Source organism: Bos javanicus, chromosome 9, assembly GCF_032452875.1.
Source record: "Bos javanicus breed banteng chromosome 9, ARS-OSU_banteng_1.0, whole genome shotgun sequence".
In the NCBI taxonomy this organism is placed as follows: domain Eukaryota; kingdom Metazoa; phylum Chordata; class Mammalia; order Artiodactyla; family Bovidae; genus Bos; species Bos javanicus.
The window spans coordinates 38,852,498-38,869,717 of record NC_083876.1 but is presented as its reverse complement, the minus strand read 5'-3'; positions in this window follow the sequence as shown (position 1 = coordinate 38,869,717).

Sequence of the window (17,220 nt, the reverse complement as noted above, 5' to 3'; positions counted from 1 at the left end):
CCAGCTAAGTAACTGCTGAGGAATGTTCCCTGAACCTCACGGTTGTCGAAGCACCCAGGCCTGAGACGGTGCCCGGGGAGGGGTGGTAAGATGGGTTATTCATTAGCAACTCCAGAGCAGGAAACCGGGGTGGGGCAGATTCTCTAACTGCATTTACTGCTCTTAATCACAAAGGGAGGACTCACTGCCCATCCCCCGCCCCCACCCCAACACACACATTCCTTACCCCATCCACAGGCATGAAAAAGTGACTATTTTTAAGAAAACACACACACACAAACACACACAGTCTTCCTCTGGCTGCATTTTTCATGTCCTCAAGTTTATTTCTTCATCTTTCCTTCTCCTTGTTTGACCGGTGCCTACAGAATTTGTTGCTGAAGGAGACACTAGAAACAGGATGGCCAGGACAGCAGACTGCAATGGGAGCTGTGGTGGCCAGGGTGTGACCTCAGTTGCCCATTGGCCAGCTGGGTGTGGGCAGGTGTACTGTGCTCCAGCTGCTCTGCCTGCCAGTTGAGTCCAGAGGGTCAGCCCATTACCCTGGTCATCTCGTTTTTGCCAATAGATATGACAGATAAAGATATGTATATCTATATACATTTATTCACTGTTGTTTCTAACACTTATCACTGTGCCCAGAACATAGCAGGCAAGCATGACATAACTGCCAAATGACCAAAAAATGACAGAAATGTCTGGAAGAATGCGTATCAAACTATTAAGTAGTGATCACCTCCAGGAAAGAGGGTTGAGGGAAGGGGTGAGAATGGAAGGCTTTTATCCTATTCATTGCATAAAATATGTATACTATACATATATTGGGGCTTCCCTGGTGGCTCAGTGGTAAAAAAGTGGTTTAAAAAAAAAAAAAAGTGGTAAAAAAGCTGAGATGAAGGAGACACCAGAGTTGCAGTTTCAATCCCTGGGTGGGGAAGAGCCCCTGGAAGAGGAAACAGCAACCCACTCCAGTATTCTTGCCTGGAAAATTTCATAGACAGAGGAGCCTAGTGGGCTACAGTGCATGGAGTCGCAAAGAGTCGGACACGACTGAGCACACAAACACCCACATGTCTGTACTGGATTCCTTTCCCCACAAGTGTGTGGTACTTCATTCATTAAAAAAAAAAAAAAAAAAAAAGATTTAAAAATTGCACTTATTACCTTGGCCTTGAGTTTTCTGCCTCAAAACTATTATTATGACAGGCTTTTTTAGTTTAGGGGAAAATAATGGCACCCCACTCCAGTACTCTTGCCTGGAAAATCCCATGGACGGAGGAGCCTGGAAGGCTGCAGTCCGTGGGGTGCTAGAGTCGGACACGACTGAGCAACTTCACTTTCACTTTTCACTTTCATGCATTGGAGAAGGAATTGGCAACCCACTCCAGTGTTCTTCCCTGGAGAATCCCAGGGACGGGGAAGCCTGGTGGGCTGCCGTCTATGGGGTCACACAGAGTCGGACATGACTGAAGCAACTTAGCAGCTTAGCAGTGCTTTTTTGTACGGAGCTGTTGGTACCAGGATACTTTGAAAAAGCTATCACTGTTAGGAAATGAGAATAGAAAAGAGCAACAAAAGGAGAAAAAAAAGAGGGAGAGCAAAGAAAGGGTGGGGTGAGGACAGTTTTCATTTCTTTTAGACGCCTTTAAATGGATTGGGAAAAGCCCAGAAGACGCTCCTGTCAACTACTGCCTTTGGAATACAGCCCATCAGGAAGAACAAGAGGAATTTTTTTTTCTAGTTCTCCCACCAACTGTTTCCCCAGATGTGAGCCTAAGGGCCCTGCGGGGAGATACCAAGCACTGCAATGCTGCTCATAATTGCTGGTAGCTGGGCCTTCCTCTGGCTCAGTTTATCCTGAGCAGAACAGCAGCACTTGAGGAAGGAGTTAATGGGTCCTACCTACGAGCCCTTGCTGGGGCCCCACTGAAAAGCAGCCTGAGGATGTAAACTGTTTAGAGAGGAGGTCCTGAACACTAGAAACTTCCGTCTGAACATGCCTGTGGCCGTTAGTCAAATGTGGATGACAGGGGAAATGTCAGGGAGCACCTGGGAAATGAATACCTCCAGCCCTGCAGGAGACCCCACTGGTGTTCTCGGGCTGATACACACAGCCCTTTGGCTGCCCCCACAGAAGAGGAACTCTTCACCCAGGAACCACCATACAGTACTTGTTAGTGTATTTAATCCTCCAAAAAGTCCTGGAGATGAGTTTACTCCTGTCATTCCCACTTTACCTTTAAGGAATCTGGAGCTCGAGACAGAGAGTCACTTCTAAGGTCACACAGCTAGTCTGTGGAGAATTCCAGAACTGTCTCACTTCCAATAGGTGGATATTACCTCCCCTTCCTTGGTTGCCCTGCTGAAGTCTGCCCTTCCTATGTGTTTGGGTGGAGCACACTGAACTTGCTTTCTTTGCACAACTCTTGACAATTTAAGAGAGGGGGGATAAAGGTGTAAGTAATAAAAGGATGGATCTGAAACTGTGCCAGTTACCATGGTGCTGTGTTTATGCGATGCCGGCTGCTGTACACACAGTAGGCAGAGTACTCAGGAGGCAGACCAGCCTTCTTGTTCTGGTCCAGGAGGCAGGATAGGTGTTTGCCAGGTTCTAGAGTCGCTTAGTATTCTTGCATAATTAGATAAAGGCCAGCTCTTCCCACCTTCGTAAGCAAAACCATTTGGACCTAATGCTCTGGACTCGCTATACTATGGTTTTAACCCATGAAAAGAGAGGCAAAGATGAAAAGATTCATTCCTTGGACAAACCTTTTCCATTCTTAAACGCTATGATTTTAAGTGCTGGAAAGGCAGAGTGAAACTATGATACACCATGAGGAAGAGAAGAAAACTCCTATCCTTCATTCCCAGAGGATAGTCCTCACTCACAGAGTCCCCAGCACTGGTGACTCTCCCCACAACTGGGTTCCAGGACCGAGGCAAGAAGAGAAGAGGTGCCCCGGCTCCCAGCGCCTGGTCCTGCCTACCCTTCTGGCTTACTCCAGTCCCGCAATCTTTAGTGAGTACTTGCCTCATTCTGGACATGTGCTGGGTGCTAGGCACGCAAACTGAAAGATGCTCAGGTTCTGTGTCTCTTTCAGAAGCAAAGAATTATGGAAATACAGGGAGTTCCAAACAAACTAGCCACCAGACATGGCTGTAGAGTCACTGGTTACTTCTTCTCCACTGCTGCGGTGGGATGCTTCTAGTTCAGAGGGGCTGCCAGAGGCAGGCAGAAGCCAGAACTCTTCACTGCCTTCCTCCCCGACCCCCACTGAGCCCCTGGACCCTCCCCTACCAGTCCAGGGGGCCCTTCTTCTCAGACAGTTGCCCTCTACAACCGTTTCAGATTCTGTCTGCTGATTTAGTCAGAACCTCACACATCCAGCCTAGAGGTCCTGTTAGTAACACAGACTCTCATGAGGAAAGGATTCTCTCTCACTCCTTTTCTTTTTAAGAGATTCCTTGAGGACTTCCCTGGTGGTCCAGTGGTTAAGACTCTGCACTTCCAGTGCAGGGTATGCTGGTTTGATCCCTGGTCAGGGAACTAAGATCCCACATGTTGTGTGGCAAAAAAAAAAAAAAGAGGTTCCTTGAGCCCTGTATAGATTTGTTCATCTCCTTCTCCTATGAAGGGTATAAGATTTTGTCAGCCTACAAAAGCTCTGTCATTCCCTTTCCCCACTGCGATGGTATGAATTCACCTTACATTTACATCCTTAAAAGGGAACACTTTAAAGTTCTGGAAAAGCCAAAGATTATCTGCTTCAAGGTGACTTTCCTCAAAGTGGTCACCTGGACCCAAAGTTGTTGGCAGCATCTCTTGCTCAAAAGTGATTAAGTCCTGACAAACTAGGCTCCCCAGTATGACCAACACAATAATAACAGCTAACCTCAGATAGCACTTAAGTGTTCTAAGAACTCTGTGTGCATTTATGTACTCAATGTTCACAATACCCCTATGAGGTAGATACTAGAAGATTAGTTACCATTTATTATTTACAGTGTGCCAAGTGATTTTCACTGTCTAACAAATGAAGAGATTTACTCACCAGAATTCCAGACAAAAGTAGATAGAAACCAGACTCTGCTTCCTGTGGAGGCTGGACACAGTATGGCAAGTCAGATGAGAGAGGGATGTTTGGAAAGGGATGATAAGGAAGTAGCATGAGGTCCACAGAGGACATGGAGGAGACTCAGTGTGGTAATGAGAGAGCAGGAGGGATCCTCCACCCTTCAAGGAAGTCTGTAATTAATAATCCTACATTATTCTCCAAGTCTTCTCTAGTTGGATGTACTCAATTGTTTGACTTTTGAACATGTACATGGGGAGTTTATTCAGGTTCCAGTTAAAAAAGAGGATGGTTAGGGCAGAAGAACTAATTTAACATTTCGACAAAGGAGACAGACAGATGGCCAACAGGCACATGAAAATATGCTCAGCGTCACTAATCATTAGAAAAATGCAAATCAAAACCACATTGAAGTATCACCTTACACTGGTCAGAATGACCATCATCGAAAGTCTACAAATAATAAATGCTTGAGAAGGTGTGGAGAAAAAGGAACGCTCCTACACTGTTAGTAGGAATATAAATTGGTATAGTCACCATGGAGAACAGTATTCAGTTCAGTTCAGTCACTCAGTCGTGTCCAACTCTTTCCAACCCCATGAACGGCAGCATTCCAGGCCTACCTGTCCATCACCAACTGCCAGAGTCCACCCAAACCCATGTCCATTGAGTCTGTGATGCAATCCAGCCATCTCATCCTATGTCATCCCCTTCTCCTCCTGCCCTCAATCTTTCCCAGAATCAGGGTCTTTTCAAATGAGTCAGCTCTTCGCATCAGATGGCCAAAGTATTGGAGTTGCAGCTTCAACATCAGTCCTTCCAATGAACACCCAGGACTGATCTCCTTTAGGATGGAGTGGTTGGATCTCCTTGCAGTCCAAGGGACTCTCAAGAGTCTTCTCCAATACCACAGTTCAAAAGCATCAATTCTTCAGGGCTCAGCTTTGTTTATAGTCCAACTCTCAGTATAGATGTTCCTTAAAAAGCTAAAAATAGAACTACCATATGATCCAGCAATCCCACTCCTGGGCATATATCTGGACATGCTCTCCAATGTTCATAACATCACTGTTTACAGTAGCCAAGACATGGATGAAACCTAAGCGTCCATCAACAGAAGAATGAATAAAGAAGTTGTGGTACATATATGTGATGGCATATTAGCCATAGAAAAGAATGAAACAATACTATTTGTAACAATATGGATGGATCTAGAAATTAAGTGAAGTGAGACAAAGGCAAGTTTATGATATCACTTATATGTGGAATCTAATAGAAATAGAATCTAATAGAAATAGCCCCACAGACATGAGAACAGACTTACGGTTACCAAAGGGGGAAGCTGGGAGGGATAAATTGAGAGCATGGTATTAACAGATGCACACTACCATGTATAAAATAGATAAACAACAAGGACTTACTGTATAGCACAGGGAACTATATTGAATATTTTGTAATAAACTGTAATGGAAAAGAATAGAAAAAAGAACAGAAAAATAGAAATCACTTTGCTGACACCTGAAACTAACAGAATATTGTAAATCAAGCATATCTCAACTTAAAAAATTAGGATGGTTACTATAAAAAAAGAGAAAGTAACGAGTTTCCGGGAGAATATACATATATTGGAAGCTATGGGTACAGTAGGTGGGAATTTGAAATTGTGCGGCCTCTGTGAAAAATAGTATGGCCATTTCTCACAAATTTAAAAATAGAATTACTATATGACCCAATAATTCCATTTCTGGGTATACACCCAGAAGAAGTGAGGGTCTCAGAGAGATCCTCAAGATAAGAAAGCAGAGTTTGAAAGAGAAATGTGTACACCACGGTCATAGCAGCATTATACACTACAGCCAAGGTAGAAGCCACCCAAGTGTCCATCGATGGATGACCAGATGAACAGAGTGTGGCATAAACCTACAATGGGATATGAATCAGCCTTAGAAAAGGAAGGAAATTCTGACGTGCACACTAACATGGATGAAGCTGGAGGACATTTTGCTCAGTGAAATGAGCCAGTCATATAGGGACAAGTACCGTCTGATTCCACTTGGCTGAGGTACCTAGAGTGATCAGATTCACAGACAGAGGGTAAAATGGTGGTTATCAAGGGCTGAGAAGAGGGAAGAATGCAGAGTTACTGTTTAACGGGTACAGAGTTTCAGTTTTGCAAGATGAAAAGAGTTCTGGAAATAAATAGTGATGCTGGTTACGCAATGACATGAATGTAGTTAATGCCACTGAACCGTGCACTTAAAAATGGTTAAGATGGTAAGTTTTATGTTATTTCATCACAATTAAAATAAAATAACCCCCAAAGCAGGTGGGCATGGTGGGTTTTATTTCCCTCATTTTACAGGTGAGAAAATCAGGATGCACGAAGTTAGGTAGCATGTGAGGGCTGCATAGCTGGGTTTCAAACCGGAGCCAACTCCCTGAGAAGGCCCCATCTCTTCCCTGCACCATGCTATCCAGGACCCACTGGGGCAGGTGGACGCTAAAGCCACAGACTCATGCCCCTTAACCTCTCTAGATTACCCTTCCTTCTTCAACACTGCTTTTTCTAGCATGCTTTTTCTTTCTTTTGCCTTTTCCTCATAAAAAGGTGCTCTCAGGAAAAGAAACCTGATCACTCATTTATACTTCAGTTACACGGTGTGAATTTAAATCATTGTGCTACCTCTCTGAGGGGTGCTTGCATTTTAAGCCTCATCACTCTCTATGAAATGAAAGCCTTTGTTCCATGTTAAAGGAATTTCAGGCATCAGGGAGCAAGCAGGAAGAAACTGGAGGGTGTGGTGGCAGGTAGGAGCACTATAACCCAGAGAAATGCACTAAACGGTGGAAACTGTAGGCACAAAGTTAGAAGGCAGGTGTATTTCACGGACAGACTGATCTTTCAAGGCTGCACGAAGATGTGAGGTGTGGATGCAAGGGGGATAGATGGGCGGTTCTCATTAAGCTTTTCCCATCCAGCTGCCTGACCTCCAGACTCTAAGCTTTTGTTTGTCACCAGAACTGGGCACACCGTAGAAAAGAGAATCTAGAGGGTTGATTTCCTAGGGTACTGTCTCCCTGACAGTTCTCACTGCCTCTTCCCTTCCTGTTGCATCGTGAAATTCCAGTCTAAAGCAACTGGGTGTGGTAGCTGGAGGTCTCTGCCTAAAGATCTGAGCAATCATTCCTTTAGAGTCAAGAATGCCCCGCATGTCTGTGCTCAGTGACATGGCCTATTGTGTAGGACCTAAGGCAGCCCATGGGGATGGAAATGCCTGTTTTCTGGGCACTCACAGACTAGGACTGAGCATTTCCAGGAGTGGAAAAAGATATTACACCGACAGCATTGGGATAAGAGCCTGGGCTGCAAGTCTGGCTGTGGACTATCCCTCGACCACTTCCTGCCAGCTGTGTAACCTCAGGGAAGTTCGTAACTTCTTTGCACCTCGGTTTCTTAATCTGGATAATGGGATAAAATATCTCTTTCATCGGTGATGAAGGGAACAAATGCACCGATTCTGGTTGCTGCTTTTGTGTAAAGAAAACATCTCCTTTCCTCCTGGGGCATGAACACAGAGCTCAGTGGATAGGGACCAGGGCTGATTTTGCCTTCTCAGCCAGGCATCAACTGCCTATACAGCAGCCTTCTGAGATTACTATGAAGATTAGATAAAGTGACCTCTGTGCAGTGTCTGGCATTGTGCTCAATAAATATTAGCTACTGTTATAATGCTATGCTATACTATACTAAGTCACTTCAGTTGTGTCCGACTCTGTGTGACCCCATAGACGGCAGCCCACCAGGCTTCCCCGTCCCTGGGACTCTCCAGGCAAGAACACTGGAGTGGGTTGCCATTTCCTTCTCCAACTGTTATAATAATAACTATTAAATAATATGTCACTCAATTAGTATACCAAGAGTCAGTGATCAGTCAATACTGGAAAAGGAAAAAACTCAACAAAATAGTAAATAATATTAAAAATGCATATGTAGCAATAAGACATTCTTATGCTAACAATTAAATAAGGGTGTACCGTATGTTAGAGAATTCACTGCAAATCAGAGAATCCAACCACAGGTGAGGATCCAGTTGAGCAAAAACCAATGGTCAAACCACGTGCTTCTTGAGGGCTTTTGCCAGCTCTGCTCTGGGCTCTGTTCTGGGGACAGACTGACCACTTCACCTCTCAGGCCACATGAAAGCTTACGTATTGTACAGGCAGACTTGTCCTCACTCGCTCAGCTTGTTGCCTTGATGCTGACACCTTCCAGGTAGGAGAAAAATTATGTATTCTTTTAATTTAAAATATCTTCCCTTTCAGCTTTTCCTGGCTGGCAGGTTGCATATAGAAGTAAGTGTAAACAGGCACAGCGGTGCTTTCTGTAAGAAAGATGTTCTTAGAATTTCATTTTAAAAACAATAGGCCAGTAAATTTTATGTGTGTGTGTGAGAGAGAAAGGGAGAGAGAGGGGGAGAGGGAGGAAGAGAGAAAGGAGAGAGTTTTAACTTTTAGATCATGCCAAAACCCCCCCGAAACCCACAATGTTTTTTCTAGAGCTTTCCTATCTCTCTTTATGAACTCCCATCCCACTAAATTATGGGGAAGAGGCCACATGTTTGCCATTGAGAATAATTCAGTCTCTCTCAGTTCAGTCTGTCTTTGGGAATTGTTGAGCATTTCGGCATTTCTTGTTCTTTCTCTCAGGCATAGGATCTAGAGGTAGAGGAGAGCCTATGGTGAGGACAAAGGCTTAGGATCACGCTGGGCTCAACCATAGAAAGGACTCGAGGACTAAGACAGGCCTTGGAACAGAATGGGATACTAATCTCTTCCTCTTTCGGGGCACGTCCACTGAGGGAAGGGAAGATAGTCTAAGGGAGGAAGTTGCTGGCTGGGACTCCCTGAAGGTGGCCTAGTTCTGGGTTGGAAACCAGCAAAAAGAAGCTGCTTCTGACTGTCACTGATGCTGACAAGGAAACCACGAGACCCTGACAACCCACAAGACTTCCTCTGTCTCTCATACACACACACACACACGTGCACATGATGAAAACATCAGCCTTCTGACGTCTGAGAGGCTTGGTTTCCAGCAACTGGTGGGGCTCAAGCTCTCACACTTGGACCGTTTCAAAGGAAATGTTGCTTGGCGTTTGGGTGAGAGGCAGAAGGCAGGTGCTAGCAACCTGGGGAGGAGATGATATTTGTCTTTGGCCCCCTTTCATGGAACATTTCCCTTCATCAGTTCTGGGAGCCCTTCTTTCAGGGGACCGTCTTCCCACGAGGCTCCTCTCACTGAGGCTGCTGACTGTTCTGTCTCAGCTCCTCCCTGGCTGTCTCCTCCAGGCCTCCCAGCATGACTGCCTCCTGGCCCTTTGCCCTCCTTGACCCTTTCCTGCCCCAGGTCTGGCCAACTTTCTGCCTTTTGAGAGCACGCTGGCTCCTCCAACACTCTCCAGGCTGAGGAGGTAGATATCCGCCACTTTTCGAAGGCCACCGGCTAGTCCAAGGTAGAGCTGGGAATTTAACTCTTGCAATCCAGCTGCAGGCTCTGGACTCTTCATCCCAAATCTTCCAGGCTTTAGAAATCAGCCTTCCTGTAACACATAAACAAAACGCCTTAACTCCATCTCCCGCCTCCGGTGGGAAGTCCAGTGCCTCCCCGACATTTCCAAGGGCTCCTGGGGGGTGGAGGGTGAGTCATATCCTCCTGGATAATCCCTAAATTAAATTCTCAATCCTTCTTGTCCTCTTGCCTCCAGCATGTGGGGTCTTCAGGCAAGGGCACCATCTTCCCCCTGACTCCCCAAAGCACACCTAAGCCAAAACCAGCATGTTAAGTGTGTTCTTAGGAAAAGGGGATGGCTGGTGATAACGGAGGGTCACCATGCCATAGCAGAGCTCAGGAAAGAGCTGCAAACTCAAAATGGGGCATGCTTATCCTGCAGGCCCTCCCCCATATTTTCAGGGAAGGGGCAAGAAAGTACTGGCGGCCCAGCCCTCACCTTTTCTCTCACACCATTCCTAACACCAGCTATATCCCACACACTAGGGACCTCAGCTGTGAACACTCTGGCCCATGTTTAAACCCTATACCACCCCCTTTTGGCCTCATCAGACCAGGGAATTGCAAGGTCCTAAAGGAGGGGGAGAGCTCTGGTGTGGACATACCCCGCTGGCCCCACGCCGTGGGATGAGCACAGGTGAGCACAGGCTCTTGAGACTCAAATCATTGCTTCCTATCTCCACTTTCAGGGCATCGAACTGGTAGCTGGAAATCAGCTATTGTGTGGGGGAATGTTTACACAATGGAAGCCAGCAAACACTTCAATCTACAAAACAAACTTTTTTCCCTGGAGAGCCTGTTTGTCAGTGCACCACTGGCCCATGGATGCCTCCCGCCAGGCACAGGGGCACAGCCAGACTGGAGTCCTAGAGGCTGTGGTTCTCAGATTTTGCTACATATTAGGAATCACCTGAGAGTTCTGGTGGTGGGCTGTCAGTGTGTTTAAAAGTTTCTTGGGTAATTCCAGTGCACAGCTGAAGCTGCAGAGTGTGTGTGTGTTTAGTTGCTCAGTCACATCTGACTCTTGGTGATCGCATGGACCCACCAGGCTCCTCTGTCCATACCAGAGACCAATGTTTTAAAACATCTCTTATGAAAACAGTGTACATATACATTGCCTGGGGATCTTTGAAATGAGAGTCTGGTCCAGGAAGCCTGGGGTGAGGCCTGGGATTCTGCTTTCCTACAAGCTCTCAGGTGCTACTGACCCTGCTATTCTATGGACCACAATTTAAATAGCAAAAGCAGAGTCTGAGGGAGGTACCACTATTCTGAGGATCCTCAGCTTTGTCCAGCATGGAGACTTTCTCACTGGCATTGCTTTTGTCCTTAAGTCCTGATCGTAGCCATTTTTGGAGCCTAATCTGATCCTTTGTATGCTATTCTTGGTAACTGGACGCAAGTCTCCCTTGATGCCTGGGGCATGAGTGCATGCTAAGTCATTTCAGTCCTGTCCAACTCTGTGGGACCCCATGGACTGTAGCCCGCCAGGCTCCTCTGTCCATGGGATTCTCCAGGCAAGAATACTGGAGTGGGTGGCCATGTCCTCCTCCATGGGATCTTCCCAACCCAGGGATTGAATCCACGTCTCTTGCAACTCCTGCACTGTAAGCAGATTCTTTACCGCTGAGCCACTGGGGGAGCCCTGATGCCTGAGGGAATCCCCTAATTCCTGCCACTTCATTATACAGATTACTTGAGCTCTCCTTCTTGACGATGCTGTGATGCTCCCCTTTGATAACCAAACAGGTGTTTTCCTAAACAATCAAGCCATTTTTCTTCTGCTTCCTCCCTTCCCCACCCTGTCCACACACCCTCCATCTCTAGAATTCAGACATGCACCTATAGAGGTTTATTTTTTGTATCATTTGCTTTCCTTTCCTATTACATCAGCAGAGACAGAGACTTGGTGGCAAGGGCCCTGATGCAGCTGTGAACGACCAGAGCGGAGCAAACCATGTGGGATGAGAATAAGGCAGGACTTGCAGAAGAGGGACCAGTCCAAGGAGCCCCAAGGGTAATCCCTTAACCACATGGGCTCCTATCCCCAGACCCTTAGCTAAGAGAAACATGGGATTTGTCTCAGAACTAAAATGATAGCGAGTCTTTCAGTTTGTTGTGTAAAAGTGTAACTGGAGATGAATGAGAACAATACCTCATTCTTCTTCCAGAGTGCCAGTTCATTCATGATAACAAGTCTTTCGCTGCTTACAGTCTTGATGAAAGCAACTTCCCTTGTGTTTCTACAGATGAATCTCTGGACAGAGATGACCCAGTCCAGTCATCAGAGTCAGGGTCCTGATAACCATGGCGGCCTTACTGAAGCTACAGCACTGTGCAAGTTCCTGGCTCAGTGTGAGGTGTGTTTGTCTGAGCAAGTTCACCTTCCCAGGCCAGTCCCTGCTCCGCATCGCCCTAGAGTGACTCATCTAGGGGATGTTCCTCCTGGTGATGAGAATTTAGATCTAAACGAAGCTGCCCCAAAGTCACCCAGCTCCCTGAAAGCCACAGAGCTGTTTCACAGGCTGTTTATTTTACCAAAGCTTATCTCCAAGTGGGTGAATCTCTGTTTCTGGCCTGGTAGAACATTCGCTGAGATTCTGCCCACAAATGAGGCTGGGGCTTCACCTCAGGTGGCTCTGGCTTTTCTGCTCAAAGGTATCATATTCTTGGGATAGTCCGGAAAGCCCCAAGTCTTCCCATTATCTGCAGTTGTCTTTTCCTTCAACTTCTACTCCAAGTGGCTGCAGCCCCCACCTCATCTTCTGCGGGATTTCTGACATGCCCCACAGCCATCCCACACTTGGAGTTCCTGCTTCCACTCAACATAGGGTGCAGCCCATCTCCCCCAACTTTGGAGGGCCCCTCCCCCACCTCTGTCTCCCTCAAATTTGCTCACAGGACCACTCTTGCAACTCTATTGCACAGAACAGATTTTAGCTGAAGGTTTTCAGACAATGGAGGGGAATTACAGTTCAGGGCAGACCAAGTAAGAGATTCAGAGCCAACTACAAGGCATTCTAGGTTCATTGGCAAAGATCTCACTGATCATCTTTTACCTTAGGACATCTGGACCCTGGTGGTGCAAAACTTGCCCCCGTCTACCTCCAGAGACTTCTCTTTTGAGGGCCCTGGACTTCTGTCTTAGCACCACCCAGGGAAGACAATATTCTTGCAACTTTACCAGCCCAGCACTATCTAGCTCCTTTTCCTGATGGTTACCTGAAGGGGCTCTCACCTTTCACAGTCAGCCATGTCCTATCAAAGTCATTCTGTAAACAGCCATCTGCTATAGTTGTTGTTGTTCAGTCGCTCAGTCATGTTGGACTCTTTGAACCCCATGGACTACAGCATGCCAGGCTTTCCTGTCCATCACCAACTCCTGGAGTTTGCTCAAACTCATGTCCATTGATTCAGTGATGCCACGCAACCATCTCATTCTCTGTCGCCCCCTTCTCCTCCTGCATTCAATCTTTCCCAGCCATCAGGGTCTTTTCCATTGAGTCAGTTCTTTCCATCAGGTGGCCAAAGTATTGGAGCTTCAGCTTCAGTATCAGTCCTTCCAATAAATATTCAGGACTGATTTCCTTTAGGATTGATTGGATTGATCTCCTTGCAGTCCAAGGAACTCTCAAGAGTCTTCTCCAACAACACAGTTCTACTACAGAGATCAATCCTATTCCTTAAATGACAAAAAGAGACCATCATTTTATCTGTAAGGATTTTTTTCTTTCTGCTCCATGAGAAATTAGGGGAATATTAAAAAAAAAATTAGGGAATAGTTTGGTGATTCCTCAAAAAATTAAATAAAGAATTACCAAGTGATCCAGATATTCCACTTCTGAGTATATACCCTGAAGAACTGAAAGCAGGGACTTGAACAGATATTTATTCACGAATGTTCATTGCAGTGCTATTCACAGCAATCAAAAGATGAAAAGAGCCCACATGTCCTCGATGGATGGATACACAAAACGTGCCATAGCATAAGACAGAGTATTATTCAGCCTTAAGCAGGAATGAAGTACTGATACATGTTACAACCCAAATGAACCTTGGAAACATACTAAGTGAAATAAGCCAGACACAAAAGAACAAATATTACATTATTCCACTGATATGAGATGCCTAGACACTCAATTTCATACAGACAGACAGTAGAATAGCAGTTACCAGGGGTTGGGGAGTGGGGAGAATGAGGAAATATCATTTAATGCGTACCGAGTTTCTGTTTGGGATGATGAAAAAATTCTGGAAATTGGCAGTGGTGACGATTGTAGAACATTGTGAATGTACTTAATGCCACCAAACTGGAAATGGTTAAAATGACACATTTTATGTTATGTATATTTTAGTACAATTTAAAAAAAAAAGCAAATTAGGAGTCTTGGCTCTTTCATCTTCCACAGCCTCAGGCCAGGCATTTCTCATACAAGTCCCGGAAGAGCCCCGGAGGGGACAGGTGAGGGCCGAGGGCAGGGTGGGCTGGTTGTTGCAGCAGAGCTGTGCCTGTGAAGTAGGTGGGGCTGTTTCACAGACTCTGCTTCTCTTTGGGATTCAGCATCGATGCCTGGCTCACAGGTAAGCCTTCCTCCTGGAGATCCCAAATGTTTTTCTGTTTGCAGTTTTCACCTGTCTTTTGATTGGGTTGAAGCCAGCTCCCTCCCTGGGATTAATATTCACAACAAGCAGCAAGCGATTAATTTAACCAGTTGAAATTTATTGTGCACTCGCCTTAACTCCAAGCCAGCTTCTGCTGGGTGTTTATTTTTCATCATTGATGCATTGCACATGACAGCCCCTAAGCATCTGAATTTAAAGCACACCGTTGTGCAGAATTCTTGCTGCCCCCCTTCCTCTTGCCCGACCCCCTGAAATCCACAGAACTCTGAGTTTCACCGTGTCTCCGAGAATCCTTGACTGTTGGCCTCTGGGAAGAGTGGGAGCCCTGGGATGGTTTAAGATTTGGATTGCATGCCTGGTGCAGGGATCTTGTGGCTCATTTCATTTCAGGGGGCTTCAGTCAATAAATTCTGACTCTGACAAGTGCATCCTACCCTACTGTCACAAAAAAAAAACCTCACCAGAGTCTGAGCCTGCCTCTCAGAGCGTTCAGGAAGCCCTCTGTGCCGGGCCCACCCTCGCCCAGGGTCACACATGGGCCAGCAGGCATGGTGCAGCTTCTCCAGCCCACCCCCACCCCTCCACTGCGCCTCACCCCGACCAGCCACCCTGCAAAGTGACTGCAGAGGAGTCTACTGCTGGCGCCTAACAAGGCAGAACAAAGGCCCGCGTGCTTTCTGAGTTCCATTTGGAGTGCGCGACAATTTCAGAGCACAAATGGAAAAAGAAAAAAAAAAAAAAGAAGGTTTGAAATCTATAGCTGGTTTTTATCAAACCAGAACTTGTAGCTCTCAGCTGACAATCAGCCAGCAGCTAAACCCCACGAGGGACAGTTCTTCCTTGCAGCTTCTGGCTGGCTATTAGCTACTAGCAGCCTTCTGACCCCCTTCCTGGGGAAGTAACAGCTGGCAGCTGACAAAGGCGCTGGCAGAGTGGGCAACTTTCGCTTCTCTGGAAACAGATATAAGATTGGCAGGAAATAAGGCATTTAAAATATGACGATTAGAAGCATTTTTCACTCGCCGTTCTTTATTATGCTTTTGGATGCTGGCTCTGATTGCTGAAATGTATTATGTGCTAAGGAGCTTTGATGGCTTTTTTTTCTTTTTTTTTTCTTTTTGCAAAACAGATATCTCAGCTCTTTCCCTGGCACTCACACCAACCTAGATAAAGGTGCATTCCACCAGTGTTATCTACTTGGATATTTGTGTGTGTGCTCCTCCGTGTCTGACTCTTTGTGATTGCATGGACTGTAGCCTGCCAGGCTCCTCTGTCCATGGGATTCTCCAGGCAAGAATACTGGAGTGAGTTGCCATTTTCTTCTCTAGCGGGTCTTCCTGATCCAGGGATCGAACCCGTGTCTCTTTTGTCTCCTGGATTGGCAGGCGGATTCTTTACCACCACAACACATGGGAAGCTTCACTTAGCTGTCTTTAAAACAACTGTCAGTAAACAAAGATGATGGACTAATGGCCATGAGCATAAAGGAGCTTACACACAGTGCTCCTGACTGATTAAAACATGGTTTTAGCTTATCTGAGCCTGTCGGGCAGGCCCTTCTGTGGTGCTCGTGACAGTTGAGAAGTTGAATTGGGAAATGTGAGGTATAGATGGATTCACTAGCAGTAGGTTGGATAAAGATCAATTTAGCCTAATTTCTCTTTTCTTATGTACTGCCCAGCCCTCTACCTTTTTGTCAGAAAGGGCAGAGATGGTGGGTATAGAGCAGGAGGCCCCAGCGGAGAAGAGAGTGATTTGAGGGGGACACCCACCCTCGGGAGAGGGGGAAGGACATGGTGGGAGGGGGAAGGACATGGTGGGAGGGTCCAACACGTCAGCCATTTTCATTCTAGCTCCCGTGTCTTCCTTTACAGGCCATAGTTCTATATCCACTATTTGCAACATTGCTGTTTTTATCCTGATAATAATATTACGGCTGACTTCACGTGGAAATTTTTAATTCAAGTGTAGATGTTCAAGGTAATGCTTGTCCGAAGAGCACCAGATAGATGAGGTCAAAAAGCTTTGGATTCTGAACTCAAGTGGCCAATAGAACAGAGAAATATCTAGGTGGTCAAAAAGATGAGACTAGATGGAAGAAGTATGTTTCCATTACAGGCTTAAATGATACACATATATATGCATTTTGATTGGTAAGCAGAGAATTTTCAGAGCACGAGATTCTGTTTCTTAAGTTTTTCCCTAAGAAAAAACTGGTCAAAGTTGAAAGGAAGGCTTATTTTTCACGATGGCAGGCCGTACCCATGTGTTTCTATTTGCTCCCTTTTAAGAACCCATTAGAGTGATAAAGAAGGGAAATGAAATAGATATAACCCACAACATGAAGAGAATTGAGGAGCAGGAATCAGTGGATGGTGGGAGAAGGTAAGAGAGAAGACAGTTGATTTTCTAAATACGTCCTATCATGTGTTTTTTAAATTGTGTAGGTATATTACTTTTAATAAACAAGATTTTCTTAAGTTGGACAGGAGCTTGGTTGTTGTTTCTACTCCCACTTTTAATCAAAACCACACTTGTACCATCCTAAAGACACGAACTGCCATCCTAGCTTTAACAATCCCCAGAGAAATGCCAGCCTCTCCTTAACTGAGCCATTTCATTGTCTGACAATCTTCATGGTTTTGATTCACATTTTCCTTGCAGCCTGAAGGTGATAATGTCCTGTCTGAAAAAGTTAATGTACATCTAGGGAGTAGCCTGGCTCTGTTCAATGAAACAAAACGTCCAGAGCTGTTCTCTTTTCGCTTTATATGGTGACACACTTTTACGTGTGATTAAGAAATAAAACAACAAAGGGGGAAATGCACGGAGCTTATCAAAGTGCAATAGCTGCTGCCTCACCAGAAAAACTAGTGCTTTCATTTTCTTTCTGGTGCGGTTAGGCTGACCCTGGGAACCAAAGATGTTTTGCACTGAAATGAAGATTAACACTTAACA